Source organism: Schistocerca serialis, chromosome 6 (assembly GCF_023864345.2).
Source record: "Schistocerca serialis cubense isolate TAMUIC-IGC-003099 chromosome 6, iqSchSeri2.2, whole genome shotgun sequence".
NCBI classification, from domain to species: Eukaryota; Metazoa; Arthropoda; class Insecta; order Orthoptera; family Acrididae; genus Schistocerca; species Schistocerca serialis.
Window position 1 is genome coordinate 152481157 of NC_064643.1, and position 15095 is coordinate 152496251.

A 15095-nucleotide genomic window follows, 5' to 3' on the forward strand; every position below is an offset into this window, starting at 1 on the left:
TAATACGTGAAATTATTTTGTAATCAGAATTTAGTAGCGAAACAGGCCGAAAATTTTTTAAGTTGTTTTTGCCTTTACTCTTAGGAATCGGTACTATTTTACTTTCCTTAAACATTGCAGGGACCGCTTTTCCATTCAGGACCTCATTCGCCATGGAAGTGATCTTGTCCCCAATTATAGACCAGTAGCGGGCATAAAACTCCACAGATCCCGGAGATTTTTTGAGAGGTGAGTTACGCATTGCCTCATGCACTTCATCTTTAGTAACATGTGACAGGATGGCAGCGCTTTCTGTTCCCGACAATTGTGGACCTAAAGTAGTGAGAAAGTCCTCCATTGTCCACTGTGGTAGGGGCATATAAGTTGTCATAGTACCTGTGACTTCGTCCAGTATTTATTTCTGGCATGTAAGCCTTGTACCAGTGTGCGTCTGGACATCATCAATAAAAGTTTGACGTCTGTTTGTAGCATACCGCAGCAAGTGATACAGAGAAGCTGTTTCATTTGCTACTACTGATGTGGCTTTCGATTTAATTTATAGTCCCTCCATCTGTTGCCGTTTAATGCTTAATAACTTGGCTTTTATTTATTTATTTTATAACATTCATACGAATCACGTCATCATGTGCCTGTTGATATAAGTCTCTTAAAACTTCATAATAAAACTCCATTGTATTCCTCAACTCCATGTGCCTCGCTACACTATGCTGCATGACAACTTTCCGCAGCCTTGGTTTAGCCCTCCTAGTCCACCAGTCAATGACTGTTGGGTGCTTGTCTGCTGTGCGGGGACACATAGTCCACGCTACTCTTATTTCCTGTTCCAGTTCTTCGTCAGTTAAAACAGAAAAATTGGCCTCTGAACCGACGGGTTGGCTGTACACTTAAATTAAAGCAAGTTAAAAGTGTACTGTGATCGCTAAAATACGCGGTAACAGTTTCAACGTTTAATAAAAAATTTTGCATATTTGGTGACTCTTAAATTCTATCCAGTCTGGTGCGGGAGTGGCTGGTTATATACGTAAACTCGGCTGACGTCGGTTGCTGAAGATCCCACACATCCTTAAGTTGTAGATCACTTACCAACTTTTTTAACTGTGGCGAGTAGTTGAAATTTGGTTGTTGATCTTTCTGGTTTAAAACACAGTTAAAATCTCCACCTAGTATAAAATAACACGGATTTTTCCTCAATAAATAAATTAATTCATCTTGAAAAAACTTCGCACGATCCAATTTATGGGAATTTCCTGATGGGGAGTAAAGGTTCAGCACGGTCGCATCGAAAAATTTTATGCCTACGGCTCTTCCTGATTCTAGTCGTTCGATTTCAGTCACCGGAATGCCTTCCTTTATGAAAATGGCTGTACCGATACTGGCGTTTGTAGAAACATTAACAATTTAAAAAAGGCCTGGGATCCAAAATTCCGTTATCGAAACTTCTTGTAGCAACGCGATATCTGTCCCAGACTGGTACAAGAATTCCTTTAGTTCTGCCAATTTCAAGGGTACTGTTATTTTATTAATGTTAATGGCAGTAAAGCTATAAGCTTGCATCACAGACATACCAGAAGAAGCTATTTGGGAAGAGGATCGGTATGATTACAGCAGCAAAGTGCTCCTCTGCAAGTCACGATCTTTACAAGCTGTGTGCCCATTACATGTACGAACTTTCTAGAAAATTTTTTACAGCTTTTAAACAAAATGCTTGAAAAGAAAATTATCCTGAAATCCTGACAATGCATTGCTATAAGTCACTGTTGTCTTTCTCCTCGTCATTGTTGGACCTGATGACTTCGTATTTAATATTCTTTTTCTTGAACTCTTTCTTCTCTGGTGTGGCTTTCACTTGATGACGCGTGACAGCAAGACCTGGTTTCGGTCGCAGCCTCCGACAGTGGCCGTCTGGTGCAATGGCGGTGGCTTGCGAGTCGTCAATATTTGGCTCCGGCTTGTTGTCTGTTGTGTTGTCTTGCTGGCGACGCGGTGATGCTTGTTCATTTCCTCCTTCGGTGCGGTGTTGCGCTTCGGAGTCAGCAGGTTGTTTACTTGGTACTTTCTCGTACTGTTCGCACTGTATGGGTTGTGCACTTGATGCGGTTATTTCAGCCGTGACCTCAGGCTCAGGGTCACATTTCTCTGAAAGGTCACTACCAGCTGCGTCACTATCTGTTCGTGACAGTATGATTCCTTGTGCGGAAGTGGGAGCCACACCGACCTGCATTTCATCTCCTTTTTCCACTTCCAACAGATCTTCAGGACTTGGCTTCGGCTTCCTAGCAACGGGTGTTTCACAGGAAGAGTCATCATCAACATTCTTTTCAGTGTCCTCTAGAGGACGCTTTTTAGTGGGAATCTCGCTGTCACGGGACGGAATTTCAGCAGTTAATGCAGGCTTTAAAGACGGAAATACATTAACATTACGAGCAACATTTTCTGAGGTAGTAACAGGAGCCTGCCGGTGTGGCCGTGCGGTTCTAGGCGCTTCAGTCTGGAACCGCGTGACCGCTACGGTCGCAGGTTAGAATCCTGCCTCGGCCATGGATGAGTGTGATGTCATTAGGTTAGTTAGGTTTAAGTAGTTCCAAGTTCTAGGGGACTGGTGACCACAGATGTTAAGTCCCATAGTGCTCAGAGCCATTTTGAACCACTTTTTAGTAACAGGATCCACGACAGCCGCCGGCTCTGTTGTATTACTCGCTGGCAACAAATCGTTGAGTGTTAATTTTCGGCGTTGCGTAAGGTTATTTTTTAGCACAAAAACACGGCGAAGGCAGTCCTGACGGAGGTGACCAGACTCGTTACATACATGACATGTAGGGGTTTGCCCTGAGTACAAAACATGCGCCTTGTGCCCGTCAACAAAGATGTGGGAGGGAATGTTTGCCTTCACTTTCATCTCCACGGAGCGAATGTCGTTGAAGCACTGCAGCTTGAAATGCGAAGCCCACCTTTCGTTGACTATTTGCCGGATTACCCCACACTTTGAAAGGACATCTTCAATTTTCGAGTTGTCTACTTCTATGGTAATATTCAGAACCCTAACATCTCTAATTACAGTCTCAGAATTCCTGAGTTTTACAGTACTTTTAGTACCATCACGGTGTATAAATTCCGTTTTACAACCAAATTTTTCCAGAAAGCGGTCTACACTCACCGGATCGTTAAACTTTACACAAATGCAGTATTCATCAGAGTCTAGCTGCATGGTATGAACAGATTCAGAATGAAAGCCAATTACCTCGGTAATCCAGTCGTGTATTTAATGTGCAGAGAGCTGTACTCGACGGGTGTACTTGTCGAAGGTGAAAATCACGGTGTTTTCTCTCACGGAGTTTGACATGTTCTGCAGCGAAGGAATTTCGGACCACGCCGACATCCCAACGGCACTACGTGGAACGACGACACGAACGAAGACCAATAGCTCAATTTATAACACTTAACTCAGGTGCAAAACGCCAGTAAACAATAATGAAACACGAAAACACTGGTGTAAACACTGAACGTTCACGGAGCAAACTTGAGGAGCGTGCGACCGAGGCGACAGCTAAAGCCAGACTGCCAACTGAACTGAGCTACCCAAGCATGACTCACGCCCTGTCCTCACAGCTTCACTTCTGCCAGTACCTCGTCTCCTACCTTCCAAAGGCACAAAGTTTTAATCTGCCAGGAAGTTTCAAGAGAATAGAAGTTTTCGAAATGTGGTGCTACAGAAGAATACTGAAGATTCGATGGGTGGATCACGTAACTAATGACGATGTACTGAATAGAATTAGGGAGAAGAGGAATTTGGGGCGTGACTTGACAAGAAGAAAGGATAGGCTGGTAGGACACATTCTGAGGCATCAAGGGATCACTAATTTAGTGCTGGAGGGAAGCGTGGAGGTTAAAAATCGTAGAGGCAGACCAAGAGATGAATACACTAAGCAGATTCTGAGGGGTGTAGGTTGCAGGTTCCTCGGAGTTGAAGATTTCTGGCACAGGAAAGAGAAGCGTCGAGAGCTGCATCAATCCAGTCTCTGGATTGCAGACCACAACAACAACCACAATTTTACTTAACTGAAGCCGTTATTACTGACGGCCTGACTATTTAGCTATTGGTAATTATACTTAACCTGAACTAGATCTGTTTGATTTAAGGTCCGCCTGTTTTCTATTTCGTAACTTTACTTAACTCACGCTGTTTTTTAAATAAGGCCTCCCTGTTACCTGCTTTGTAATATGAGTTAACTGAAGCTATTATTGAAGATGCTGCCTGTTTTCTATTTGGTAATCTTACTCAACCGAAGCTCCTATTACTGACGGGCTCTTAAGTAAATTAAAAGCTGTTTCATAACTAGTATCTTACTCAATCTGGTTGTAATTAACTGAAATTGTGATTCTCATAGCCCTACCTGTTTCAGAGGTATTTATGTCAATAAGGCAATAACAGGAAATGACACGTGACGGTACATGGCCCCTAACCTTCCGTCTTACATACCTCTATCCGCAATACACACATCAAAAACAGTTTTGAATCACCTAGATTCCGGAACCTGTAAAGAAAACTGTAATAGAGACCAAAACAAAACATAATTTCCGCTCTTTTTATTGCTCATGAAAGCCACACATTGCATGTTGTACCAACATACAGCGATACATTCTGAGATATTGGTCCCCATTTCTTTACACACCGGTACATCTAATACCCATTCTTGCATTGATACATGCCTGTATTCGTCGTGGCATAGTATCCACAACTTCATCAAGGAATTGTTGGTCCAGATTGTCCCACTCCTCAACGGCAATCCCTCAGATCCCTCAGAGTGGTTGGTGGGTCACGTCTTCCATAAAGACCCCTTTTCAATCTATTGCAGGCATGTTCGATAAAATTCAGGCTTGCAGAACATGCTGGCCACTCTAGTCGAGCGATATCGTTATCCTGAAGGAAATCCCTCACAAGATGTGTTCGATAGGGGAGAGGGGGGCGAATTGTCGTCCATGAAGACGAATGCCTTGACAATATGCTGCCGATATGGTTGCACTATCGGTCGGAGAATGGCATTCATGTATCGTACAGCCGTTACGGCGCCTTCCATGATCTCTAGCGGCGTACGTCGGACCCACATAGTACTACTCCAAAACAGCAGGTAAGCTCCACCTTGCTGCAGTCGCTGCACAGTGTGTCTAAGGCGTTCAGCTTGACCGGGTTTCCACCAGGCACGTCTCCGACTATTGTCTGTTTGAAGGCATATGCGACACTCATCGGTGAAGAGAACGTGATGCCAATCCTGAATCCATTCGGCATGTTGTTGGGCCCATCTTTACCGCGCTGCATGGCGTCGTGGTTGCTAGGATGGGCCTCGCCGTGGACATCGGGAGTGAATTTGCCCATCATGCAGCCTATTGCACACAGTTTGAGTCGTAACACGACGTCTGTGGCTACACGAAAAGCGTTTTTCAACATGGTGGTGTTGTTGTCAGGGTCCCATCGAGCCATAATCGGTAGTCAGCGGTCATCCACTGCCACAGTAGCCCTTGGGCGGCCTGAATGAGGCTTGTCATCGACAGTTCATGTCTCTCTGTATCCCCTCCATGTCCGAACAACATCGCTTTGGTTCACTCCTAGACGCCTTTACACTTCTCTTGGTGCCAAGTAAAAATGCGGACGCGATCGAACCACAGTATTGACCGTTTAGGCATTGTTGAACTACACACAACACGAGACGTGTACCTCCTTCCTGGTGCATTGCCTGTATTTGATCGGCTGTCGGACCCCCTCTGTCCAATAGGCGCTCCTCATCCTTGGTTGTTTACACCTTCGGGCAGGTTTAAAGACATCTCTGAACAGCCAAAGGGACTGTGTCTGAGATACAATATCGACAGTCAACGTCTATCTTCAGGAGCTCTGGGAACAGGGGTGATGCAAAACTTTTTTTGATGTGTAGGGTAAGGTGTAACGTAGCAGTGCGTGGTTGCATTCTGTTGACAGCGGTGTTTTAGAATTGTATACCCTTACCCTGGTCATTTGTCATTTTCTGTGATCATTTCCTTAGTGCTTAAGGATCCCTTAGTGTCTGTCAAGCATTGTATTAATTTAGTCCGTTGTTTGCAAGGAGCTAGCTTGCTATGGATTCAGGTGGCTGCCCGGAATCAGGCATCCATTGAAGGAACATTTGCTGTAATTATAATTTATGTTTATATTTTGTTGTTTGAGTAAATTGTTTTCGACGCGCCCGTGCCCTCGGAGGTGTCATGTGGCTAATCGGCAAAGGATCCACTGGTCAGCGAGGTGAGTGATCTCATAGGCCCATGCCCTAGAATCAAGATTCTGGATCCGATTAACTTGTTGGCACTCATACCACCACTGGTAAGGTGCTCAGGGTGCACTTAACCACCTGTCAATTAATCTTCCACTTCCTCTTCTTCATTGGTCAAAGGGGTGGGGGGGGGGGGGATTTGAGCCGTGGTAAGCTTTCTGAGGTCGCCTTTCGAATTGCTGGCGCCACTAGCCAGCTCTGTCGTGTGAGGTCCCTCTGGTCTGAGACCACTAACATCTGTTCGTGTAGTTTAATGGGGAAGGGCGTGTTGTTTCGAGGAGTGATAACGCAGCGGGGAGGACGGTGTGAGAGGTCCGCCTGGAGAGTAAGGCGGGCACTTGCGAAAGCGTCTTGGGCACTGAGTCTGGCGAGTAGTTGCTGGGCATATTTGTGAGCAGGTTTGAATCGGTGGCTGACGTAGAAAGCCATCTTCGTGCGGAGCCTGGCCAGGTGGCGAGCCGTCTCTGCGATGTGGCACACTGATTAGAGAGTTGAATCCAGTTGCGCTGTGCTGAACTCTGGACCGCCTTTGGAACTGGCAAACTAAACCTTTGATTCATGACCTTGTTAAATTTTGGATTTGAGGTATTGACTGTTAATTTCTTATTGATACCTATAGGTCTGTTGCGATAATGGACTCCCTTATTAAATGCATTTCACCACCAGTTGGGTCCTTAAATTCTGACGTTGTTTGCTCTTCCTGAGTCTATACTGGCCTTGTTGTTTCTGAACAGCATTTCTTAAACTGTGTGAGCCGAAGGTCTTTCCTGAGCCAGACCTCCTCCCCCCCTTCGCCCCCCCCCACTCCATCATCATGCAGTAACTAGAAAGGTGGGTTTTAGAATACCTCCCTGCCAAATGCCTCCGAGCGCCAGATAAGTGCAATACTGCTGGATGGTTTAGAGTTACCTGCAGGAATTACAGACGTCATTGGTCTATTAATTATATTGGCTCAGGACGTGCCTTGGTCTCAAAATTTGCAATTTCTTGGGCTATATAACTGGGTTTCGCAGCCTAGTTTTCCAGGAGGCGTTACCTTGCAGTGACACAAGTATACCGATTGGCTAGTTATTGTCACTTTCACGTAATTAACCTCATCTTCTTCAGCCATTCTGTACCCAATGAAAAGAACCTTGAATGTCTGTTCCTCTCATTGTTATCTTTCTTGGTCTCCTATTTGGTGTAGTCTTTTGCTCCCTTAATATAAGCCTTATGTTGCACTCCTTGTGAGCTGGTAATTCAAAGTCTTGGTTACTTAACCGGCTTAGTTATTCATGAAGGCCTATCTCTTTTCTGTCTGGCAGTCTTACATAACCGAAGCTGTTATGAAAGAAGACCTACTTTTTTTCTGTCTGGTAATTTCACTTAATTGAAGCTGTTATCATTGAAGGCCTGTCTCCTTTGCATTTGGTAATTTTGCTTAACTGAAGCTGTTCTCATTGATGAAGAATATTTTTTCTATTTGGTAATTTAACTTAACTGAAGCATTTATTAGAAACTGCCTCCCTGTTTCCACGTAAGATAATGTTTCTTAACAGAAGCTGTTATTGTCGGAGTCCTGCATGTTTGTACTTCGTAATTTCTCTTAACTGAAGCTGTTGTCATTGAAGGCCTGGCTCTTTTCGATTTGGTGCCTTTATTTCACTGTGTCTGTTATTATGGAAGGCCTGCCTATTTTTTTATTAGGTAATTTTTCTCAATTGATTCTGTTGTTAAAAAAGGCCCACCTGTTTCCTATTTGGTAATTTTGATTAATTGAAGCTGTTGATACTGAGGGTCTGCCTGTTTTTCATTTGGTAATTTTTCTTAGCCGAAGCAGTTATTAAAGAAGGTCTGACTGTTTTGCACTTCGTAATTTTATGCAACTGGAGCCGTTATTATTAAACGCCTGCTTGTTCCCTTTAAAGAAATTAGTAGCTATTTCATGATTCTTGTAGGCCTACTTGTTTTTATTGCTGTATTACTGAGGTGTGATATCTTACTCAATCTGTGTTGTAATTAACTGAAATTGTGATTTCCAAAGGCGTACCTATTTCAGAGGTATTTATGTTATTAAGGTAGTAACAGGAAACGACACATCATGGTTCATGGGCATTAACCTTTCGCCTTACATCCATAATAGTAACTATCCTCTCAAATGTCTCTGAAACTAGGTAGCTGAAAGAATAGCAACCTTCAGATCCTGTTTCGAAATACTCATCCGTCTTTCAGTTTGAAGATACAGGTGCCTCTTCAGCTCAGGAGATGACACCATCGTTACACTGGATATGTTTTCTCATGCTTTTCACTCGGGGAGCAGAGCCCTGTTGCTCTAAGGAATAGAGTCAGACTGGTATAGTAAATGTACGTGCTCATTTCAGTAGAAGCTAGTAAACAGCACTTTAGCACGTTTTTATGCATTTTAGATATCCATCAACCCATACAAACACATCCATCATTACCTATATAATTGAGTATCATGTGAGGAACACTCTTTATCCATCAAATTCCTCTCATCAGAATGTTGGGTACGCAATTTACTGGGGCTCTACTGCTCTATTTGGGAACTAATTTCTGTGGAATGGTAGTTAAGGCACTTGAATGGGAATACAGTGCTGGTTTTGTTCTGTGTTCATATCATGTAGTGCTAGACACTTGTGTTTTATGATACTAGTTTGAAAGAGTCTTGGTGGAACACTGTACGTCTGTTAACCTCTCACTGTGGAAGATGAGGTTAAATGTAAAGTTCATCACCTTCAGACAGATGTTTGGAAATGCTCCACAATGTGCTAAGCACAGGTTGTATCACAGAATGTCTAGCTTTACATAAGTGCAAATCGATCCAACTGTGTTAACGTCAGTTTATAACCTGACACACACCTCGAAGTCATCGTAGAAAAACAAAATGTAAGGCGGTGTCGAAAGCTGTAGCCATACAATGCTTGGATGTGTTACAGCTGAAAAACACTGTATCAATCTGCTTTTAAAAGCACCACACAGGAATCCTCTCTTACGATTGACAGTCTGTGGGATACGTTATTCTTCCAGCACAGGCGACAAGAGTATACACAGGTCTGTGCAGACATATCTGGTCACTGGCCACCTGCTCCAGTAGGCCAATACAAGTATATTTAATAGGATTAATGTCAACATGCAGAAGGTTTTTGACTTTTATGATGTATTATAAGAATCTTACAGGGTTGTTTAAAAGGTGACATTAGGAGGTCGTATTAGAAGACATCTCTCTCGATTTGCTTTCTTTTTTTACGTTTCATAAACACCAGTTTGATATAGCATCGCACTGGTAAAACAGGAGCTACAGTAGTGTACAAATCAACGATGTCCTCTTAAATTACAGCCTGTTATTCCTGAAAATAAAATGATTGTGTTTTCACTGACATGTGAACCAATGGAGTGAAAGACTGTATTCTCTAATGTCATTTCGTGCGTCTGAGTCGGCCGGAGTGGCCGTGCGGTTCTAGGCGCTACAGTCTGGAGCCGGGCGGCCGCTACGGTCGCAGGCTCGAATCCTGCCTCGGCCATAGATGTGTGTGATCTCCTTAGGTTAGTTAGGTTTAATTAGTTCTAAGTTCCAGGCGACTGATGACCTCAGAATTTAAGTCGCATAGTGCTCAGAGCCATTGAACCATTTTTTTTTTTTTTTATGTTTGTGAAATGTTTGTAACACCACGTGTGTGACAATTTATTTACACACACTAATTTGAACGCCCGGAACACTCTGAAACCATATACTTCACAGTTTTAATACTCGCTTTTTATTACATTAATGAAGGTTTCGAAATTACGTGGACATTAGGCAGTGATGATTTTTCAATTTTACACATGGTGTACTGTACAAATGTTACTACAAAGATTTTTTCCAATCAGCCAGTACATGTATTGCATTATAACCCATTGTTTACGAGTGCTGGTTTGTTTTGACGACAATTTCAATATGTAATTAGCACAGTGAAGCAATTTACATCAATTGTGGTATAGTGTGTTCGCATTTTTGAATTTCGATCATTTGGGCTGCAGGGTGGTTATTGAGCAGTGCAGCAGGGATCGTCAGTAGCAAATTCTGATGTCTAACAGACACAGTCCTCAGTTGTATGCTTACAGGTAATACGCTTACTCAACTTCCGTCTGTCCAATGCCCGCACCTCGTCAATTGAACACAATTCCTGCCAAAAATGAAGATTGTACCTTCCACCCCAGACTTTTTCCCCCAGCGTGTAGGTGAAGGGATCATTCTATGCAGAATTGGAGTGGTACTGTGAAATTTTATCCCAGCAAGATAACACCAGTTGTAAGACATTGTCATTTTTTGAGCTGTATTGCGATTTTAGGCACTCCTTATGTAGTGCTATAAATATAGATGTGTAATTAGGACCGATCTTTATGATTAGTTAATCCAGTTTTCCACGCAAAACAAGTAACATACATTTACCTAGCCTTCCTCTCCTGCATGTGGACAGCTTCCCTGTGTTGGGGTGTGTACTTGGCCTATCCATTCAGAAGGAGTGGGATTCGAGTCCCAGAAAGGGCACTGCCGTTTTGAATTGTGGGGCCCATTACTGATTGGCAAAACGCCACAGCATCATTTCGGGATGGGGGTGAGGGGTTGGCGGTAATTAATTGATCAATGTTATCAATTTGCATATCAATTTGATATCAGTTTCAAAGTTGGGATCGTGCTGCCCTTACCCTACTATTGCTGTAGTGGACCTGCTTTTCCATGATATGAAAACAGCTGCAGAATGTGAGGTAGTCAAGCCTTGCCTCAACTATACTCTGGACATCAGAGTCAGTGATTAGCAGGAACTCTACTTCAAGAGAATCAACTTTTGCTACTGGATTAAATGCAAAAGGTAAATATGTCAGATGTTACTTCAGCTGACAAATCTCATGAAGTGTTCTAACTCAGCTTTAGCTACAAGCAGCGAGACATCAGCTACATAATACTGTAAAAAAATAAAAAAAATGATTTTATATGGAATTGGGGTAAAGGGGACATGATTGCTATTTATTCTGCAATGAGTAAAATGAATGTATTAAAATGTTGTTTAAATGCGCGTATATACTAAGCTCACTCTTTCAGTGCTGGGATGTAATTCGAAAGTTCAGTTTTTGAAGTTAGTATTGCACTGCTTTTGGGAGGAATCTTGTGATTCTTCCGCGATAGCTTGATTTTCAGACCATGCTCTTTTTATCACACAAATGAAATATGTTTTTTATGACTGCTTCTTAAAATATATTCACTGCTGTCATGTAGAAAAGTACCACGGTAAGTGAACGCCCGCAATGCAGGACCAAAACGCGTTATATTTTGTAATTTTTTTTTGTGGTTTTAGGGCGCACAACTTCAATGGTCATTAGCGCCCAGACTACGTTAGGAATGCACCGCGAGGCACAAGTTTAAAACAGCAACTAAAAGGGAAAACACGATAGAAGACAGATTGACAGGCATAGGATTAAAAAAAACAGCATAATCAAATGTCCTTAGACAGGTTTGTCAAGTTGATAAAACGAAGAAGGCGAGCAGCTGCTCCTGGGTCATCCGCTAAAATGGCATCGAGAGTATATGGCAGGCCCAGATCAAGACGCAGTGTAGTAAAATCCGGACAGGACGTTAAAATGTGGCGGACCGTCAGCAATTGCCCACATGGGCAGAACGGCGCCAGCACAGCCGTCAGCAGATGGCGATGGCTGAACCGGCAGTGTCCAATCCGTAACCGGGCCAAAACTATCTCCTCCCGCCGAGAAGGGCGTGAGGAGGACGTGCAAGCCGCGGAAAGAGGTTTCAAGGCCCGAAGCTTGTTGTCCGTAAGTGCAGCCCAATCGGCATGCCACAGCGATAAAATGCGCCGACAAATGACCCTGCTACAATCTGATGAAGGGACACAACAAGAAGCTGTCCGAGGCTGGAGGACCGCAGCCTTGGCCGCGACATCTGCAGCTTCGTTCCCAGGGATACCGACATGGCCAGGAACCCACATAAAGCTAACCGGAGAACCGTCGTCCACCAGCTGCTGAACAGAGCGTCGGATCCGGTGCACGAAAGGGTGAACCGGATGCGGATCACTGAGGCTCTGGATGGCGCTCAGGGAATCGGAGCAGATGACATAAGCAGAATGTCGGTGGCGGCAGATGTAAAGAACAGCCTGGTAGAGGGCAAAGAGCTCAGCTGTGAAGACCGAACAATGGCCATGGAGCCGGTATTTGAAACTTTGTGCGCCGACAATAAAAGAACACCCGACCCCGTCATTGGTCTTAGAGCCATCTGTATAAATGAAGGTCATATTAATGAACTTCGAACGAAGTTCGACAAAACTGGAGTGGTATACCGAACCGGGGGTAACCTCCTTTGGGAGCGAGCTGAGGTCAAGGTGAACGCGAACCTGAGCCTGGAGCCAAGGTGGCGTGTGGCTCTCGCCCACTCTAAAGGTTGCAGGGAGTGAAAAATCAAGGTGTTGAAGGAGGCGACGAAATCGAACTCCAGAGAGTAGCAGTGCAGAGACATAAAACCCGTATTGACGATCGAGAGAGTCGTCAAAAAAGGAACGATAAGACGGGTGGTCGGGCATTGACAGTAGCCGACAGGCATACCGACAAAGCAGTATATCGCGCCGGTAGGTCAGTGGCAATTCACAGGCTTCAGCATGAAGACTCTCGACGGGACTAGTATAAAACGCTCCGATCGCAAGACGTAAACCCCGATGTTGTATGGAGTTGAGGCGGCGTAAGATGGACGGCCGTGCAGAGGAGTATACGAAGCTCCCATAATCCAGCTTTGAGCGGACGATCGACCGATATAGGCGAAGTAGGGCGGTTCGATCCGCTCCCCACGTCATACCACTGAGAACACGGAGGACATTTAGAGAACGGGTACAACGGGCAGCCAAATAAGACACATGTGGAGACCAGTTAAGTTTCCTGTCAAATGTAAGACCTAAAAATTTTGTTGTCTCCACGAATGGGAGAGCAACGGGACCGAGTCGTAAGGACGGTGGGAGAAACTCTTTGTAGCGCCAGAAGTTAATACAGACCGTCTTCTCGGCAGAAAAACGGAAGCCATTGGCGAGACTACAGGGGTAAAGAAGGTCAAGACAACGCTGAAGACAGCGCTCCAGGAAACATGTACACTGCGCGCTGCAATAGATGGTAAAATCGTCCACGAAAAGGGAGCCTGATACATCAGCTGGGAGGCAATCCATTATTGGAGTGATCGCTATGGCGAAGAGAGCGACGCTCAAAACTGAGCCCTGAGGCACCCCATTCACCTGGCGAAAGGTGTCTGACAGGACAGAACCCACACGTACCCTGAACTGTTGATCCATTAAAAAGGAACGAATAAAAAGAGGGAGGCGACCGCGAAGGCCCCATGTATGCATGGTGCGGAGAATGCCCGCCCTCCAACAAGTATCATAAGCCTTCTCCAAATCAAAGAACACAGCCGCGGTCGGGCGCTTCCGCAAGAAGTTATTCATAATGAAGGTCGACAAGGTAACCAGATGGTCAACAGCAGAGCGGCGCCTACGAAATCCACATTGTACATTGGTAAGTAGGCGTCGAAATTCGAGCAGCCAAACCCAATGAGAATTAACTATTCGCTCCATCGCCTTCCACACACAGCTGGTAAGCGAGATGGGTCGATAACTGGAAGGCAAGTGCTTGTCCTTCCCCGGCTTAGGAATCGGTACAACAATAGACTCGCGCCAGCATGCGGGAACATGTCCCTCAATCCAGATGCGATTATAAGTACGAAGAAGGAAACCTTTACCCGCAGGAGAAAGGTTCTTCAGCATCTGAATATGAAAAGAATCAGGCCCTGGAGCGGAGGACCGTGACCGGGCAAGTGCATTTTCAAGTTCCCGCATGGTGAAAGGGGCTTTATAACTTTCACGATTCGAGGAGCGGAAGGTAGGTGGCCTAGCCTGTTCTGCCTTTTTTCGGGGGAGGAAGGCAGGGTGGCAATGAGCGGAACTCGAAACCTCTGCGAAAAAGCGGCCGAAGGCATTGGAGACATTCTCAGGGGCCACAAGGACGTCATTCGCGACCGTCAAGCCAGAAACTGGTGAGTGGACCTTAGTGCCAGATAGCCGGCGCAGGCTACCCCAGACAACAGAAGAAGGAGTAAAACTGTTGAAGGTGCTTGTGAAAGCAGCCCAGCTGGCTTTCTTGCTTTCTTTAATGATACGACGGCACTGCGCACGTAATCGTTTATATATAAGTGATACAATTCGCCACTGTAGGGTGGCGTTTAAAGGTGCGTAAAGCACGTCGACGAGCACGTAAAGCGTCTCTACATACTGCGGTCCACCAGAGGACCAGTACGCGACGTGGAGAAGAAGTAGTATGAGGGATGGAATATTCAGCAGCAGTGAGAATGACTTCCGTGAGGTGTGCGACCTGACTATCGCAGCTTGTGAAGGTTTGATCCTGAAAGGTCGCCCTGGAAGAGAAGAGTCCCCAGTCTCCTTTGGAGATGTTCCAACTAGTTGAGCACGGAGAGGGGGTATGATGCAGGAGATGGATGACACACGGGAAGTGGTCGCTCGAATATGTATCAGAAAGGGCATACCACTCAAACTGGCGTGCGAGTTGGGTAGTACATATATAGAGGTCTAAATGGGAATAGGTGTGAGATGTGTCCGAAAGAAAAGTAGGGGCGCCAGTACTGAGGCAGACAAGATTGAGTTGGTTGAAAAGGTCTGCTAACAGGGAGCCCCTTGGGCAGGATGCTGGAGAGCCCCAAAGGGGATGGTGGGCATTGAAGTCTCCAGTTAACAAAAATGGTGCAGGTAGCTGAGCAATAAT